Raw genomic sequence first — 10,368 nt, 5'->3', positions numbered from 1 at the left:
CACCCTCATTACACTCCTAATGGATTGATTCTCCTCTGCGTGTCATGCGTTTGTGATTAGGGAGGGCCATAATTACAGGAAGGGAATGTCATGTACAGTATTACTACCTACTATGCTAATAATGTCTTTACTACTATGCACTCAACACCGTTTGACAAACATCGTTACTCAGCCGAAAGAGTTGTACCCATCCTGCGGACCTGTCGTACAGAACTTGTCAGTTGCTTTGGATACAAGCGTTCAGCTAAATGACAAAATGTAAAATCTTGACGTCAATTGTTGCTCCCATTTGATTGATTGATTGAAAATGTTAACAGATTTCAGAATGGTACAATGTGGCTCAATGCAAACTGCTAAGGGGATGCAGACCAGAAAAAGACTTTCGTCTTGTTTACATCAGGGCTCCCCATTTTCAATTCATCAAGACATTTATGACATACAAATATACAGTAGGCCTACTGTGTGAGAAAAAGAGATCATAAAAAATATATACATCCGAAGGGGAAGAAACTGTAGAGGTGGAGGGGGTTGGACATTTACCGGGGGAAGTTTCTAATTGCAGCCACCCGTAGGTGCTCTTCGAGAGCGGTTTTGAAGGAGGGTAGGGATTCACATTCGTTTACGGCTGTGGATAGGGCGTTCCACATTATTGTGGCATAATTGCAAAACGTGTTTAGTCCCTTGTTTGAGCCGAAACTGGGTTGAACATGATTTGTGGAACTCCCTCTGGTGTTGTGGTCGTGGTATTCACTGACCTTTGGGAAGTATTTCGACATGTACATGGGTATCTTGGTGGTGTAGTGTATCTTGTAGACCAGGCCCATTGCAAGTTGCTGTAATCTGTCGTCTACTCTAAGCCATCCTAGGTTGGAAAAATGGGCAGGGGTAAGGTGGGTTTTAGGAGTAAGGCCAAGCAGTAGTCTGACCAGTTTGTTTTGTGATGTTTGTAGCGTTGTTTTTAGGGCCTTTAAGGTGCTTTGGTACCATGAGGTGCAAGCAGTCATAGTACCCTTGAATGAGTGCTCCTGTTAAGAGTCTTCAAGGTATTCTTGTTTACCAGAGAGGAGATCCGGTACAAGAATCTTGTTCATTGGTTGACTTTTCTTATTACATTGGTTGCCATTTTGTCACAGGAAAGATTTGCCTCTAGGATGGAACCCAGGTAGGTAATTCAAGTCAAGAGTTTTATTTGTCACGGCATACGAGTATACAATGAAATGCGGGTGGTCTTGCCCGCAACGATGTGCAATACAGTGGGTACAACATATAATAGAATCCAATACAAAAAACATTGTGCAATAACAGGTAACATGGTGTGACATCTCGGTATCTGTACATAGTTATTTACAGAGCATATAATTTCATCTTTTCTTGTGACAATAATGTCACCCACTGTAACAGAGAAGCCGTTGGCCTTGCTGAGTTTGCTATTTGATCCAAAGATGTAATGATAGTTTGTTATCAGCGAGCCAGGTGCAGATTTTGCGGAGTTCAGAGCTGAGGGCTTTTCAACCTGCAACTTGTCCCTGTCAGAGCAGGGCTGAGTCGTCCGCGAACAGGAACAAGTTGCAGTCACAAGCTGATGACATGTCATTTGCATAAATTAGGAACAGTAAAGGTCCTAGTATACTTCCTTGTGGAACACCACAGCTCACTGGGAGGGGGGGGGGACAGTGTACCGTTCACCTCCACCATCTGTTCTCTCCCCATTTCATGTGCATATGAAGTGTGGCAAAGCCAAACAGCTTGGAATATAGCTGTAAATAAAATGTTCTCAATTTGATGTAAAAACTAGCCAAATGTGTTTGTTGCTCAAACAAATAAGCTTCTTGGTTTAAGCAGTTAGGTCACACTCCATTAATCGCAGAGTCCCATGTCAGCTTATTCCCAGAGCTGGTGACAAAACTAAAAGTCTTTATTTGTAATTTCATGCAGCAACACACACAGGAATACACATTATGCATTGGGTCGCAGATTAAATGCCTCTCTGTGCTTGACCCATCCCGACATCCCATATATATATATATATATATATATATATATATATATATCTATGGAGCCGCGCCCGGGGATCAATCCAAGTGCTCCTGTCCGTCTTCGTCAGGGAAGCGACAGCGCCAGCGATCAGTCCTGCATGTTTCCCTTTGGGTTTATCTCGGTGTATAGGTAGCTATGAGTTATTCATTATGAATTGAAAATGGGGGACCCTGATGTAAACAAGACGAAAGTCTTTCTCTGGTCTGCATCCCCTTAACAATTGTGTGTATTGAGCTGTACTGTATTGTATCCATTCTGCAATCCATTAATAACATGTTCAATCAATCAATAAATCCCACATCTCGGTTCCTCTCCACTTCCGCTTTCCCATTAGTGCCGCAGGAAGGTGTGCGTTCTCGGCTTCTCGCATTTTTATTTTTTATTCCCCCCCCCCCCCCGGGTGTTTGTGACTTGGGTTCTAGAGTTGATTGAATGCACCTGTTGACGGAACAGCAGTCCTGTGAGTTTGACCATATCAGCAGCAACGGGGACCACTCCTCACTTGTTGTTACTCTCAAAGATGTGATCCTAGTTCTTATGATGCAGGACCTCTTTAGGGGGGTCTTTATTCGGCATGCAACGAACTGGACATGCAATTGGAGCGGCACACACACACCGGGATACACACACACGCATTGTCTTTTTCTCAGTCGCCGATGCGATGAGTCTCTGCACTTGACCCATCCCGTCGTCCTTCCCCCCATGGGCAGCCGGGAGCAGATAGGGCGTCAACGTGAGCTGTGCCCCGGGGACCGATCCAAGTGCTCCTGCCCGTCTTCGTCAAGGACGCCACAGCGTTAGCAATCTGTTGTTGTGCATGTTTTTCCATTGGGTTTTATCTTATCGGGGGGGGGGAAACACTTGCGAGCACGGGGAGAACATGCAAACTCCACACAGAAAGGCCTGGGAGATCACCCACCTGGGTACCTGGCACCATGGAAACCTGGTCCCCAAGCGGGAATCAAACCCTGGACCTTCTTGCTGTGAGGCGACAGTGTTAACCACTACACCACCGTAAGCATTCAATGTTGTGTTTGTCATATTTAAAATAATTGTTCTATAACCCATTATATAGTTAGCCTCATACGATAATTGCCTAAGAGTAATATTTTTTTGCCAAATTGAGATTTCTGCCTAACTGTACTCTCCTCACACCTGGCTCAGTGCCTATGTCCTCAGCCAATCAGAACGCTTGTTACGTTAAAAAAAAATCCCCATCAGCCGAACTCACTCGTGTGACCTGTGACCTGTGACTGACTTCCGGGGCTCTTTTGCAACAATCTTGAAAAAATGACTTAGGCAATTATCGTATGAGGCTAACGAATGCACAACAATGATACAATCATTATATATATATTTTTTTTAAACCTCATCTCATAGGCCTACCAGGCGGCAGTGGCTCAGGAGGTAAAGCGGTTGTCTGGTAATCTGAAGGTCCCCTGTTCAATTATGGCTCTTCCCAGCTGCGTGTCGACGTGACCTTGATTGAGACACTTAACCTAATGAGCAGGTGGGCACCTTGCATGGAGCAGGTGGGCACCTTGCATGGTTGCCTCCGCCGTCTGTGTGTGAAATTAATGTGCGAGTGAATGGGTGAATTTAATTTGTATCCACTTTTTCTCCTTATTTTTTTTATTTTTTCTGCCATCCCAATTTCGCCTCGCCAATTCTCCCTTCAATTCTCCCCTCCCCTGTCTCGAACGTTGCTAGACCATGCCTCCCACTGGTCGGCTGCAGTGAGGACCAAGCCCTTGCATCACGTGTCCCCTCCGGTACACGAGGCAGCTGACGCATCTTTTCACCTGAACAGCGCAATCTCTCAGTGGCGAGGAGTGACGCGTGGGAGGGACACGCTGCCCCCGATACTTCCTGATTCTGCTGTACAGGCGCACCAACCGACCTGTAGGAGTCACTGTCCACAACGTCCAATCCCCACCCACCGGCTTTCCCACCCTCTAACACTGCCAACGACCAGCCAAGCCGGTAGCGACGCAGAGAGCTGGGCTCGATACCAGCATATCCTGCGTTAGTGGCGAGTGCCTTGCCCACTGCGCCACTCAGCCGCCCAGTGAATGGGTGAATTTGAGGCATAATTTGAGGCATAAGTTGTGAAGCGATTTGGATAAAAGCGCTAACGTTATATAAATGCAGTCCCAATGATTCCGAACTAGACCCACAGCATGGAACAGAGTTCAATGATATGTTATAACACTAACCGGACTAGACTATTCTACTTATTAGACTAGGAACAACTAGATGACTAAACAAAATTCTTAAACTCACTTAAGACAGGACGAACAAATACGTCAAACTTAATCACAGTGTGGTCAAATCACATTGAATATGCAGCGTTCCTTCAAACGATCGCCACTGGAAGAAATGCATTCATTATATAATGAAACCTGATTTATGTCACTAATTTGGCAACATTTAGAATATATTTACTGTTCAGAATCATCCATCCATGTCATCGTGGATCATATGGGGGGGGGGGGGGGGGGGGGGTGTAGAGGAATTATGGCTGCAAGTGACTTCAGTTTAATCATACCATCCCAACAAATTCCAACTTTCTAGAAGCTCTTAAATTGATAACATAAAACATTCTAAATGGACTACATTAGATATTAGCAAACACTGCAACACAAAATCAACTTGAGTCCATTTAGAGCAGTGACCATCACACAGCAGCCAACTTTACCTCTTACAGAGCTTTACACCAGCAGCTGAGGATATTACTGCCCTCTAGTGGCAGAACATGGTTAAATCAGCATCCAAGATGACAGTTTTAGTAGAACATGTACCCACAGTATGCCCAGTACCCAAGTGTGGGAGACAAAAAGAGTCTGAGATACAAGAATATGTTGTGCAAATAGTAGCTCTCTTCAAAATAAAACAAGCATCAAAGCATAGTTTACATGTCTTGTATAGAAAGAAACCAGAATAAATAACAGATAGATCAATAAACCCCATGGCATGCTGGGGGGAGTGACACATACAAAACCATGTTGAAGGCAAACCAGGCATACAGATATCAGTCTGATGAAGGACACTTTGGGTGTTTACTGAAAGACACAAAGAGCATAAGCTCAGGCCTACAGTGCTGATAGGAGCAGAGAGAGAGAGAGAGACAGAGAGAGACAGAGAGAGAGAGAGAGAGGAGTCTACATCACTTGAGTGAGAGAGAGAGAGACAGAGACGGAGACACAAGAGACATCACTTGAGCACACTCCTGTGGGCCAGAGAGGACAGGTGGGTACAGCAGTGGTCGGGAAGCTGGGAGAGGATGGAGGAGACGGAGAAATATAGTTTTAGTTGTGAAGTCTTTACAGGCGGGAGTTGATAAAAACGACACTAACACACCCTCCAAACTTCTTTCCAGAGGCAAGACGAGAGATATAACATGTTTCTATCTTCATAGATCATCAAGATAGATCTAACATGTTTCTATCTTTATGTATTATCAGAGATCTAACATGTTTCTATCTTTATGTATCATCTGAGATCTAACATGTTTCTATTAGTGCTGTCAGGCTATTAAAAAAAATGAATCTAATTAATTACAGGATTTGTAATTAATTAATCTAATTAATCGCATTTTAATCGCATAACCATTTTAGGCCTGATATTCTATATTCTATAATCATATTTCAAATGGCATGTGTCCGGATGGCAGAATTCAGTACTGTATCTACAAAACCTTCTGTTTAATAATCTTCCATTTATTCATTTGCTTAGATTTTTCAGGTCTAGTCAATTTGAGCATACTAGTGTTATTCACAGTCAAAGATACATTTTTATTTTATTGATATTCTCATTTGGTTCATTACAATTTACTCAAGCCTAGTAACAGACACAGTATTTCTGACACTGGGAATACATTCTCTGAGATCCAGATGTCCCTAGAATCAGATAGCAAGAACATGCAAATGGACCATATTAAAAAGTCTGTAAATGTGTATTCTACTAAAAATATATATATATATATATTTTTTTAATTAATTTTGAGTTAATTTTCCTAACGTGATAATTTGCTGTGTAAATTAATCTAATTAACGCGATAAACTGACAGCCCTAGTTTCTATCTTTATGTATCATCAGAGATCTAACATGTTTCTATCTTTATGTATCATCAGAGATCTAACATGTTTCTATCTTTATGCATCATCAGAGATCTAACATGTTTCTATCTTTATGTATTATCAGAGATCTAACATGTTTCCATCTTTATGTATCATCAGAGATCTAGCATGTTTCTATCTTCATGATTGATAAGAGAGATCTAACGTGTATATGTAATATCTGACATGTTACACACATGGCTCTTGGCATCTGATGTTTGTATCTGGAGATTCTAGGCCTGATATCCCGATAGCGGTACTAGTGCATTTCTACTCGAACCATCTAATCCTACAGTCAGCGTGTGTGTGTGTGTGTGTGTGTGTGTGTGTGTGTGTGTGTGTGTGTGTGTGTGTGTGTGTGTGTGTGTGTGTGTGTGTGTGCGCGTGCATGTACCTGTGTTCCTAGTCTGGAGAGGTAGCGGTTGCGCAGGCCAAAGGCAGACATGGGTCTCAGTCTTCTGAGATCCTCTTCCTGCTCAATGGGCCATTGAAGGCTCTTAATCCTGCAGGGATAGTGTTCGACATCTTCATCATAACCATTACTACTGGGATCACAATTATGCAAACAACATCACCACCAGCGGCAATGACAAGCTGTACACAGAGCAAGGTCGAACAGATGGGTAATCAGTAGGGATGGGCAAAACTCAACAAAATTACTCTTCGCTTACTAATAGAAAATTCCCCACCCCCACGTTAACATATTACTTTGTTTTTACTTAAAGGAACACGCCAATATTTTGGGAAATTAGCTTACAGTCTTCTCCAGAGAGAGACAAGCAGATAGATACCAGTTTCCTCTGTGTGTTCAGTAGAAAGCTATCTGGCTGCATGTTAGCCTAGCTTAGCACAATGAATGGAAGCGGACAGTGCCGGTTAGCCTTCGGGAGAGGTGTTAGTTGGACAATGCCTAGGCTAACCGGCACTGTCCGCTTCCATTCATTGTGCTAAGCTAGGCTAACGTGCAGCCAGATGGCTTTCTACTGAGCGCACAGAGAGGAAACTGGTATCCATCTTCTTGTCTCTCTCTGGAGAAGATGATAAGCTAATTTCCCCAAATGTTGATGTGTTCCTTTAATAGAGAACGTGACATAATGAAACAAGCGAGCTAGCCGGCTGCCGTCATTGCAATCAGCTAGATATGTACGAGTCACAGCAGGCTAATGTTATTTCCAGGAACAAAAGCATTCAGTCTGAAAGTTACATTGTTGATGTTTGAAATGTCTGAGCTTCCACATTAACGTATGGTTTTGCTTTTACTTAATAACGAACACGAGATAATCCAACAAAGCGAGCTAGCCGGCTGCTGTGTCATTGCTAACAGCTAACGCTAACGCAGCAAGCTAGCGTATTTACGGGAACTAAAGCGTTCCTTCTAAAAGTTGCATCACTGATGCTTGAAATGTGTTAGTGAAACAACACGGCAAACGTAGAAAACGTTGCTGCCATGTAACATCTCCAGTCTCTCTTTCATCTTTCTTTTCTGTTCTCCCAGCTGTTAACAGACCGTTATGCTACCTGGCTAGCAAGCTGTACTCAGTCAGCATGCCGTTTGGTGGTGTAATAGTTAATGGGGTGCCCTTTCAATACACTACACATTGTAGATGCTGGTAAAAAACAAGGGAAAATATGTTTCCATACAAAATCTTCGCATAAATTACGGTTTTTATTTGTATTTAACGACTAATCGATGCCCATCCCTAACGGGTAATCAGTAAAAAAAATAAAAAATGCTGCATCAAAGGTCTGCAAGAGATTTTATATTAGATAAATGGGTCAATAATTGATGAGAATTCAGGGTCATTTTTTACAACAACTTGTGTTTTAATTTGACGTCATTGAGTCAGAAATTATACAGTATAAAAAGGTTCAAATTGTCCCGGTAGAATAACTCAATCAGATGAAGTGGAGAGTGGATTATATCCACCGCTCTCCTAAGAAAACACTACCATTGTTGACTCTTTTCATCACGTTTAGTCAGTAACAGATTTCTTTCACTAGTGTTAAGGATGAACTTAATGATTCTTGATGACAGTTTGACCACAAGGGTTGTAAAATGTGGAAGTCTTAAAACGCATGCCCCGCCGTCACAAGACAATACCTACCACAGTGCAAATCAGCGACTGAGTGGACGTGGCAGTGGTGGAAGAAGTACACAGTTTCTTTACTTAAGTAAAAGTAGAAATACCCAGATGAATTATTATTACTCTGGTAAAAGTACAAGTCCTCCATTCAAGTAAAAGTAGAGAAGTACCGTACTTTTCGGACTATAAGCCGCGGCTTTTCCCCCCATTTTTCAACCCTGCAGCTTATATAACGGTGCAGCTTATATGTGGACAAAACCCGAAAATCAAAATATTGCTTTTTTTACTGCATTGAAATGTTATTTATCTGTTAACTCATTTACAAGTTGTATTAAGTAAATAAGGGAATTCTTGTTATTTGTCCGACAGTATTGTGTCCCAATGGGAGTCATTCTCTGTAGAGGTGGGAACTTAAAGCTCAATATAAGAACGGCCATGCACCACCACCCACAGAATCGAGAAAGTGCAATCAATCTGTCAATCTTTTCCATGTCCGGGCCGGGTGAGGTTTCCCGTGTTGAGTCAAATTAAGCCGCAGGCTCCACTCCTTACATATGGTAAATAAACATTAAAACACTTATGGCTTATAGTCCAGTGCGGCTTATATATGTACACATCATTCAATTTAGCTGCTGCAGCTTATAGTCAGGTGCGGCTTATAGTGCGAAAAGTACGGTATTTGCTTGCTTGGGAGCGTTCAATCCTGGATCCATTGACCTCTAAAAAGGTTAAAGTGGTGTTGTGGTCCAGTTATGCTTCAAATGTGAAAGTATATAATCTTCATACATTTGTGCCATGTTTTCTATGCAAAATCTTTTTCTTCAAAGTAACTAGTAACTGATGGGTTCAGATAAATGTAGTGGAGTAAAAAAAGTACAATATCTCCTTTGAAATGTAGTGGAGTAAAAGTATAAAGTTCCCTAAAAACGAAAATACTCGCGTAAAGTGCAAGTAGTTCGAAATTGTACTTAAGTACAATACTTGAGTAAAAATACTTACTTACTCCACCACTGGGAAGTGGCACATTAACATAGCAGCGTAATGCCCCGTTTTGGAATCGACAACGACAACACCCGTCTTTCTCTCTGTGGCGCAGTCGACAAAACTCTTGGATCTTTCCCCCGGACCTGTTCTAGTCCTCCAGCGCCTCGCTGGGAGATCACTGGGGGTGGGGGGGGGGGCGGAACGGGTCGAGGTGCCGTCGTACCGGAATAATAACAACGATCCAGAGTAGGGATGTCCGATATTGGCATTAAAATGTAATATCGGAGATTATCGGTATCGGTTTTCAAAACATTTTTATTAATTCTTTTACATTTATTTAACCTTTATTTACCCAGACAAGCAAGTAAGAACAAATTCTTATTTTATTTATTGTCAAAAGTATGCATAATGTTGTGTTAATTCCACGACAAGAGATATGTAATGTTAATTACCTGAAATTATTCTGTGTTTTGGGGGGGGGGGGGGGGGAACCCTGCATATATCGGTATCGGTTGATATCGGTATCGGAAATTAAGAGTTGGACAATATCGGTGTATCGGTATATCGGTAAAAAAGCCGATATCGAACATCCCTAATCCAGAGAGATGAAGTTCTCTCCACGTCACTCTTTTGAGCGGCAAAAAGTGCAAAACGTTCAGAGACATTTTCGAGGCAAACATTCAGATGAGATATGTGACACACAAAAAAACATCAATTTGACGAATCACTTAAACAAATCAAAGCAATTACCTGAGATCGATTCATTAAAATCAACAAACCGTATACAATTTGTTCAGAGGTCTCGATTCTAAAAAAAGAGAATGTGCTCCCGCCGTGGACGTCATAACATCCTGCAAACACTTGGCACAGATCACAATGTCTTCCTTTCAAAAGGTCACGTCAAAATTTAAAAACGACACTTGTCGTTCCAACGTGGTTAAGTGCAATCAAACGTGTTCCTCTCTTCGTCCCGATCCTTTTTTCTTTTTACGACCGTAGCGACGCCCACGATTTGATGGCGTGACGGGAAATAAACTTTTATGCACCTCCGTGACCGGCGGAGAGAGCGGAGGAAGGGATTTAAGAAACGGAGGAATAGACCTGTCTCAAACCCTGCCCCTTTTCTTGATCCTCCAATCACAACT

General features: G+C 42.2%; 1 protein-coding gene across 1 annotated transcript in view; it reads right to left on the bottom strand.

Moving 5' to 3' along the window:
• Positions 1 to 9,650: 9,650 nt before the first annotated feature.
• The window catches only part of mfsd1 (major facilitator superfamily domain containing 1), a 24,252-nt gene continuing 23,534 nt past the window's right edge, over positions 9,651 to 10,368 (bottom strand). Inside the window, exon 15 of the mRNA XM_084311348.1 lies at positions 9,651 to 10,368. This exon is cut by the window's right edge and continues 1,006 nt beyond it. The gene's annotated coding sequence lies outside the window, so the exon portion shown is untranslated.

The sequence above is a fragment of the Notolepis coatsorum genome, assembly GCF_963971535.1.
Source record: "Notolepis coatsorum genome assembly, chromosome: 1".
Taxonomy (NCBI): Eukaryota; Metazoa; Chordata; class Actinopteri; order Aulopiformes; family Paralepididae; genus Notolepis; species Notolepis coatsorum.
This window is presented reverse-complemented; position numbering and strand designations above follow the sequence as displayed.